The sequence below is a fragment of the Pleurodeles waltl genome, chromosome 1_1, assembly GCF_031143425.1.
Source record: "Pleurodeles waltl isolate 20211129_DDA chromosome 1_1, aPleWal1.hap1.20221129, whole genome shotgun sequence".
Classification (NCBI taxonomy): Eukaryota; Metazoa; Chordata; class Amphibia; order Caudata; family Salamandridae; genus Pleurodeles; species Pleurodeles waltl.
The window spans coordinates 647,810,163-647,819,657 of NC_090436.1; positions in this window are offsets into that span (position 1 = coordinate 647,810,163).

A 9,495-nucleotide genomic window follows, 5' to 3' on the forward strand; every position below is an offset into this window, starting at 1 on the left:
CCTGCAGATGGAGAATCACCCCGCAAGCGGTACCTGAGATCCAGGACAAAGACAGAGAACAATGCCAAGACCCCCCCAAGAAATTAGACCACCCTGATTGTCATCCTTCTGTCCCACTTTGTCACCCTGTCCATCCTTAAACTGCCCAAGCTCCACTTCCTATGCCCCTTTGGACAATGCACCTGTGAGACTAATAGACTGGACTCTGCCATGGCGATTCCTCCACCATCACCCCTGACCATTTTACAACCCCCTCCACTAATTTGCACTGAAATAAACACCCTTGAATCACAAAACAATCTGGAGTCAGTCTGTGCTTTCACAAATGTGTATTTGCAATAACTAAGGAAAATAGCAATGTTGATTGTCAACATACCTATATCACACAGCTCTAGTCCATGAGGAAATATAGCAGAGGTCACACAGTGGGACCCACATCTGTGAAATGTAAAGTATGAAAGTGTATGAAAGTGAAAAGTCAGGGTCCATACACTGGGTGAAAGTGACAGACATATGATAGGTCTAACAACTGTATGAGATGTGTGAGCCAATGACATCTTCTTACCTGTGTCTCACTGGAAGTATTGCTGGATAACGTTGTTTCTGTTGTTGATATCCTCTTCTTCTGCCTCCTCTTCTTCACTGTCCACAGGCTCCACAGCTGCCACAAGACTTCCTTCTGGACCATCCTCCTGCAGAAAAGGCACCTGTCGTCGCAAAGCCAAGTTGTGCAGCATATAGCAGGCCAGGATGATCTGGCACACCTTCTTTGGTGAGTAGTAGAGAGAACCACCTGTCATATGGAGGCAACCTAACTGTAATCTGACGAGAAATGAACAACAGGCCCTTTTGAGATTACAGCAGAAAAAAAACATTGTTATTAAACCCTGTGATAAAGGGGGAGGAATTGTCCTCCTTGAAATGGATCAATACAAACATAAGGTTAGTCTTATGTTAGGAATACCAGAACATTACAATAAAGTTAACAGTGGTTGGCAAAGGGAAGTGAAAAAGGTAATTCAGGAAGTTAGTTGGAAAGCATTTAATGATGGACTGATTTGTGAAAAAGAATACATATACCTGAATCCTACGACTACTAGAGTTCCCATACTATATGGTCTTCCGAAAGTCCACAAGAATGAGACGGATCCTCCCTTTTCGACCCATTGTGTCTACGGTAGGGTCCATTACGGAACCACTATCAAAATACGTGGAAACATTTCTTAAAACAAGAGTAGTTCAACTCCCTGCATACATTAAGGATACGGGGCACATTATTTCAATCTTGGAAGGGGGCAGTTTCAATCCAGATACTGAGTTTCTGGTGACCATGGACATTGAGGCCCTGTATACAAATATCCCCCAACATGAAGCCTGGCAGGCGGTTCGTCAAATGTTTGACAAGGAAGGCATGACGGACCATCTGCTGTTCGTCCTCGATTGCCTTAAGATTGTATTGGAAAGTAACTTTTTTGAATTTGATGGAGAGACCTATCAGCAGAAGAAGGGAGTCAGTATGGGAGCAGCTTGTGCTCCAAGTGTTGCCAATATCTATGTAGGTCTATTCGAACAGACTCATATGTACAATGAAATTGCCCCTTTTTATGAGAATATCAGGCTCTGGTCAAGGTATATAGATGATGTCTTTTTTATCTGGTCAGGACATGAAGAACAACTGGAAGAGTTCTGTAATTGGATCAATTTATGTGACACAAATCTTAAATTTTCCATTCATAAAAGCAGGGACAAAATTGAGTTCCTAGATATTTGGATAAAAAGTCAGAACTCTCAGCTAGAGGTATCACTCTATACTAAACCTACGGCAAAGAACACCATTTTGCACTTTGATAGTTACCACCCTAGAAGTCAGAAACAAGGTGTTCCCTTCAGTCAGTTTCTCCGCATTCGCAGAAACTGTACGGAACTGAGTGATTATAACATACATGCAGACGTGCTTCAAGAAAAACTACTTCTGAGGGGATATCCTAAGAGACTGATCAGAGATTCATACAAACGGGCAAAATACTATAATAGAGAGAGTATGTTCCAACAATGCACAAAAGAACCTAAACAACAACTAGTTTGTGTTATTCAACATTCAAATTTGAACAATAGAATCAGGAAAATAATCAACAACAATTGGCAAATTTTGAATAGTGATCAAACTCTTAAACCTTTGGAGCGACCTCTTTTGGCTTTTAAAAAAAATCAGAACATCCGTAACAAATTAGTTAAGGCAGCCCTACCAAGAGAAAAATAATTCTGTCAAAAGTCCATTACTGGTACTGTCCCAGTGTTGGGAAATCACCGTTGTGGAATCTGCAAAGCATGCCCCAAAGCCATTGTAAGCGATTTATTAGTATGGGGACAAAAGAAATACAAATTGCGTGACATGCCTAACTATAGAATCTCGAATTGTGTGTATGTGGGAGAAACTGGACGTGAAATTAGAGTACGAATTTCAGAACATCTATCGAATATTCGAAACAAAAGGGAGGGAGCTCTCTTGGTGCAACACTGGTTGAAAGAAAAACACGAGCTAGATGATCTGATGTGGACGGTTCTGGAAAAATTTAAGGACGTCCCTGGCAAAGTAATGGAAAATATAAGAAAGAAGCGGGAAGTGTTTTGGATTTTTACCCTGAACACACATGATAAAGGTCTCAATGAGTGTATACCTTGGGAAAATGCTCTAATTTGAATCCTTCCTGATGTGTGTTTTCTTGTCTAGGAATTAATGATCTTCTCACATCTTGGGCAGCACTAGCTGTTTAGTTTTTTTGTTTTTTTCTTTAAAGACCTTCGATTCTGCTATATAAATAGAGAGGTCTTGGTCTAAGGTAAAGGAAAGATGTATATTTATACATCTACCATTACCCTCTAGGGGCATGTTGCAATAAACCACTTTAGGAGTCGGTGTTTCCTTTTTTATTAATTTTTTATGTTTTTATTTTTCTTTTTTTATTCTGTATCCCATTTTTTGCATGGTTCTTTTTTAATTATATACTTTATGATTTGATCTTTCTATTTTGAATTATTCTTCTGTCTTTGGTTTTTCTCCCTACAGTTGGTTACATTGAAGACCTCTCTAAGATGGCCGACCCTATTCTTAGATGCCTCTTGAGCACGAAATTGCGCGATTTCGTCTGACGTCTCGCGGTCTTTACCGCGAGTAGGAGTTGAATGCCTGACCTTAAAATGGGGAATGCCGAACTCGGCAACCCTTGATCGGGCGTTCTTTACCAATAGTCGCCATAAATGAAATCGGCATATCAGAAGGTAGGCTATTCCCTCCTGAAAAATCATAGTTCCCAGTTAAAAGAGGGGTTCTTTTCGTACTGTTTTACTTGAAACGAATAGCGTTCACTCGCTTTTTTTCATCTACCGAGGAATCATTCTATCTAACCATGAACTTAGTGGGATGGTGAAATCGTGGTTAAGAATGTCTGTAATATATTTGAGTAGATTCCCGAATTATTATGGACGCAGGATTCTAGATAATTTTGATTAAAAAAGAGATAAGAGAGAACGGTTGAGGTAGGGGATCTCCATTTTTGTTATACCATTGACTTACGCTTTTTTCCCCCCTTCCCTTTTTTACATATAGATGGAAGACTGATGGAAGTTATGGGTATCTATTCCTTTGGGAATTCGGTTATTTTGAAGAATATCTTGTTATGAGAAGGAATAAGTTATTGTATTTATAGGTAAAAGGTTGGTCCCTTAGATTTATAGATTCTTTTATTTATTTAAGGTGGTCCGTTCGGAAAACAGGGATAGATCTGTGAATCTGGCTCTGTGCCTGCATAAGGAGCCACTGAGCATCAGAATTTGAAGTTAGAGAATCAGTCCCTCTGTGGCTCTCTCTCTGAGGGAACGCACCATCATTGTCATCTGGTATTTATTACTATCAATATACCTGGTGTGGAGATTATTTTGGGAGAACACATATATTTGATGTGTTCTTTGCATGTACTTGGTGTTCTAATTTTCCTGCACTGGCTTTTGAGGTTGAATCTTTTTTACTTTTTATTCTTTAATCACGTTCTTTTTCCTCCTCTTATATTTGCCTTTTTCCACCCCCCTTTTTCTTTGTTTATGCACTTTGGATTCTTTTGGTGACATTTCGCTTGTGGTATTATGTAGGTGGTTATTTGGATCTCAAGGAATCGGACTAAATGTATTTTTGTGTTATCATTTTTTATGTTTATCAGGATTGACTCGGGTGGGAAGGACAAGAATCTAAAGGACCTGCGACATTAGTTACCTAATATTGAAAAAGGAACTGCCCTGACGAAGGCGGTCTTACAAATTGGATGGCTACCGCCGAAACGCGCGTAGGCTTAGTTCCTACAGTTGTTACAATGGACTATGAATTTTAAGGTTCAAGTGATTAAATTTTGGCTTAAGTTTCTACAGTTGTTACAATGGACTATGAATTTTAAGGTCCAATTGATTAAATTTTCTTTATGAATTAGGTGGAGACGCTATTTAGTTCTGAGTTGTAACATGTCATTATTATGAACTTTATTAAGACTCTAGAAAGAAAAAGTGTACATTTAATTTACATCTTATTATATATTGGACAATTTGGATTTTCTTCTGTCAATGTTATTTTTTTATTATCTGTTGTGTCTTGTCTTGTGTAACACTGTGTCTTTGATTATTCATTATATATATGTGTGTGTGTCTTTCCTTGTGAATATGTAAATATTTATATATCTAATTTTGATTATTGCGTTCTCATATTGTTGTACATACATATGTAATAAATATAATTTTTCATATTTTTGTTATCTTGACTTTTTGGTTGTTTATATTGTAGACAACAGTGAGCATTAGTTGTAGCTCATTTTCTCTTCTTGTACTCATATGGAGGCACCGGACCCTGGCCTTCAGGAGTCCGAAGGTCCTTTCGATCACTCTCCTAGTTCGCCCATGTGCCTCATTGTAACGTTCCTCTGCCCTTGTCCTGGGATTTCTCTACTGGGGTCAGTAGCCATGACAGGTTGGGGTACCCAGAGTCACCTGCAAATTTCGAGGGACAACTGTTAGACACACACTAACCCTTAGGGGCGACCCCAGACCCAGACAACTATTCACACAGTATACGGTCCTTGTCCTCACCTATTAGCTACACACGGTGCCTCTGGAGTTGCCCCATCACATAAGGGATGCTGCTATTCCTCAGAATGTAAGCATCATGCATTGAGCCAGGAAACTTGGCATTCACATGGGAGATGTATTGGTCGGCCAATCACACCATCTGCACATTCAATGAATGGTAGTTCTTCCGGTTTCTGTACACCTGTTCACTCCTGCGGGGGGGTACGGATGCCACATGTGTCCCATCAATGGCACCTATGATGTTGGGGATATGTCCCAGGGCATAGAAGTCACCTTTCACTGTGGGCAAATCCTCCACCTGAGGGAAAACAATGTAGCTGCGCATGTGTTTCAGCTGGGCAGACAACACTCTGGACAACACGTTTGAGAACATAGGCTGGGACACCCCTGATGCAATGGCCACTTTAGTTTGAAAAGACCCACTTGCCAGGAAATGGAGTACTGACAGTACTTGCACTAGAGGGGGATTCCTATGGGATGGCGGATAGCTGACATCAAGTCTGGCTCCAACTGGGCACACAGTTCATGGATTTTTGTACGATCAAGTCTGTAGGTGACAATTACGTGTCTCTCTTCCATTGTCGACAGGTCCACCAGCGGTCTGTACACCAGAGGATGCTGCCATCTCCTCACCTGCCCCAGCGGACGTGCCCTATGGACGAGACACGAGCAGAGAGTCAGCCAACACTGAGGTATTAAAAAATGTATTATTGAACACATTTGTCAATCCAATGTGCCTGTCACTCTGTGTATGCAAGGCATAGATAGGTGTGACACGTTTAAAAATAATGCCATGTGGCCCCCTGAAATGGCGGGTGCCTGAGCTGTAAGTTGGGACAAGGGGATATGAGGTAACTGCGCTGGTGTTCTACACCGTCGCGGTAGGCGGTCGAAGACCGCAGCACAATCCTGCATTGGTTAACATTGGAGCCTAACGGTTCCAGGAGCCAATGACGATGTACGCCGGCGGTGACGGTACGCACCGCCGCGGACGTGACTGCCATTTTCTGTCTGTTCACTCACTTGATATCTGACCTTTGACAGGAGAGGACCTACACTGCAAGTGCTGCTGTGACCTCAGTCTGGAAGCGACGATAGCTCATGTGTCTGGGGAAAGGGCCCATGCCTTCACTTCGGAGGAGTTGGAGAAGTTAGTGGATGGGGTCCTCCCCCAGTACACGCTACTCTACGGTCCTCCAGACAAACAGGTGAGTACACTGTGAGCATGCTGTATGGGCAATGCCTGTTTGGAATGGTGTGGTTGGAAGATACATGGGGGGGACTGAGGCCTGCATGAGCGTACGGTGAGTGTATGTGCATCAGGGCAAGGGTGGGAACATGGGTCAATGACTGTGACAGTCCGGACGGTTAAAATCTTTCCTTTTCCCCTGTATTATTCCTCTAGGTCAGTGCCCACCAGAAGAAGGATATTTTGTGTGCCATCGACAAGGATGTCCGGACCCTGTGGGTCCACCACAGACGAAGCACCCACTGCCATAAAGATGGGAGGACATTCACCGCTGGAGCAAGAAGACAGCGGAGGCCCAGCTGGGGATGGCCTTCCAACGTGGGAGGGGTGCCCGTCGCACCATGACCCCCCTGATGTCCAGGATCCTGGCGGTGGCCTATTCGGAGTTGGATGGGCGCTTGAGGGCATCACAGCAGCCACAAGGGGGTAGTACAGTCACATCCATCTGACTCTGCGTGCATTACGAGGTGTCTAGGTGGGGGAGGTGGGCTCTCCTATGCCAGGGCGGGATTTGTAGGCAAGGTTCCTTCGTGAGGCAGGCTATGTGGCACCCCAACCCCACCAGTGGTAAGAGCCAACTACACATAGTTAGGCTCCTGTGACTTCCATGTGTGCAGCAGTCGGGCATAGGCCTTATACCCCATGTGCCTGTGTTTAATTAGGGAACTCTAAGTGCATGGCGTAGTGGTATTGCATGCACTGAACATGTCTTTCTTCTGTCTTCCCCCCCATTTTCTGGTCTCTCTGTTCTTGTGTGCAATAGCATCATCAGGCAGAGGAGCAGTGGCACCGGAGCAGGAGGGAGCTGCATACCACATGGCCCTGAAGGGCGAGACAATGGAGTCTAAAGCCACCAGTGGGACAGAGGGCGAGGGGATCTCCATGGCAGGGACAGGAGGTGACATCAGCGACAGCGACTCTTCCTCTGATGGGATCTCCCTTGCAGTGGCGGGCCCCTCTGTGCCCCGCATCAACAGGTACAGCCGCCACCCCGCCTACCAGCACCACCCTCCCAGCAGGACCTCAGCGTGGGTACCGTGGCCGCTCACCGAGGAGGGTGGGCATCACCTTCGCCCCAGGCACCTCAGGCCCTGCCCCAGTCAGCCCTGCTGCCCTCAGTGAAGAGGCTATTGACCTCCTGAGATCCCTCACTGTTGGGCAGTCTACCATTCTGAATTCCATCCAGGGTGTTGAGAGGCATTTGCAACAAACAAATGCATACCTGGAGGGCATTCATTCTGGCCAGGCAGCCCAACAGAGAGCATTTCAGGCTCAATCCCCTGTACCTCAGCCTATCCCAAGCACACCATCAGACCAGCATGCACATACCTCAACACACAAGGGTGGCTCTGGCAAACATAAGCACCACACATCCCACAGGCACTCACACAATCATCATACCCATGCCCACATACCAACATCCACTGCCTCCACTGTGTTCCCCTCCTCCATGTCTCCCTCCTCCCTCCCTGTCTCGTCTCCACTCACACCTGCATGCACTACATCTTCAGCCTCTACCTCCATCACCAGCACGCCCATCACCACACACCGCTCACGTGCACTCACCACCCCACTATCATTCACACATCCCCTGTGTCCTCTACCACTGTGTCTGTGAGCCCTCCTCCCAAACTACACAAACACAGCCACACACCCACCCAGCAGCCATCCACCTCACAACAGCCTCCAGCCCATGCACCTTCACCTAAAGTCAGCAAACGTACACCTTCTACAACCACTACGTCTTCCTCCACTCCCAAACCCCCTCCATCTACCCATCCCAGTGTGTCTAAAAAGCTTTTCCTGTCTAATATTGACCTCTTCCCTACACCTCCCCCCCCGTCCGTCCCCCAGGGCCCGCCTTTCCAGGCCCCAACCCAGCACCTCAGCCACCACATCACCAGGCACAGTGGTGCCAGTAACTGCGGGCTTTTGGAGTGTGCCAAGCAACAGGGCTGCCAGTGTTCCACGGAGCGAGGGCAAGGACATTCTGCCACCTCCAAAAGTAAAAAAGTTGCCCACATCCAAGAGGGAGAAGGCGAAAACATCTGCCACCAAGAGCTCAGGCAAAACAAAAGTGGATAGTGGCAAGACAGCTGCGCCACCATCCAAGGTGGGGAAGGGCCAGAAAATCAAGGGCAGGTCCATTTTGACGCCAACCTGCATGGCGGACAAGACTACCACCAGCACCGCCACCTGCACTGCCACCTGCACCGCAGTTACTGAGGCCGCCACCAGCACTGCAGTAACTGAGCCCGTCACCAGCACCGCAGTCCCCGAGCCTGCCACCAGCACCGCCGCCACAAAGACCGCCACCAGCACTGTCGCCACAGAGCCCGCCGCCAGCACCGCCGCCACAGAGCTTGCCACCAGCACCGCCGCCACAGAGCTTGCCACCAGCACTGATGCCACAGAGCCCGCCGCCAGCTCCGATGCCACAGAGCCCGCTGCCAGCACCAATGCCACTGACACCGCCGACAGCACCGCCAGCGGCCCTGCAACACCCGGAGCCAGTGGCACCACTGCAGAGATGGCTGCCATCCCCAGTGGTAAGTCGTACGAAGCTGGTGGTCAGTTCCAGGAGCCTGGGCAGCTTGCATGTTGCACCACTGTCAGTGGAGTATCACATCCACTACCTCAGTCCTTGGCAGGATGAAGCACTCTAGGCACAAAGCCCCCTCCAGAACCAGTGGAGAAAGGCATCCACTACCTCAGTCCTTGGCAGGATGAAGAACTCTCAGCACAAAGTCCCCTCCAGAACCAGTGGAGAAAGGCATCCACTACCTCAGTCCTTGGCAGGATGAAGCACTCTGGGCACCAAGCCCCCTCCAGAACCAGTGGAGTATCACATCCACTACCTCAGTCCTTGGCAGGATGAAGCACTCTGGGCACAAAGCACCCTCCAGAACCAGTAGAGAAAGGCATCCACTACCCTAGTCCTTGGCAGGATGAAGCACTTTGGGCACAAAGACCCCTCCAGAACCAGAGGAGAAGAGCATCCACTACCCCAGTCCTTGGCAGGATGAAGCACTCTGGGCACAAAGCCCCCTCCAGAACCAGCGGAGACTGTTATCCACTTGAGAGACTGTGGCTTTGCACTCCCCAGGATGGAGCAGTGG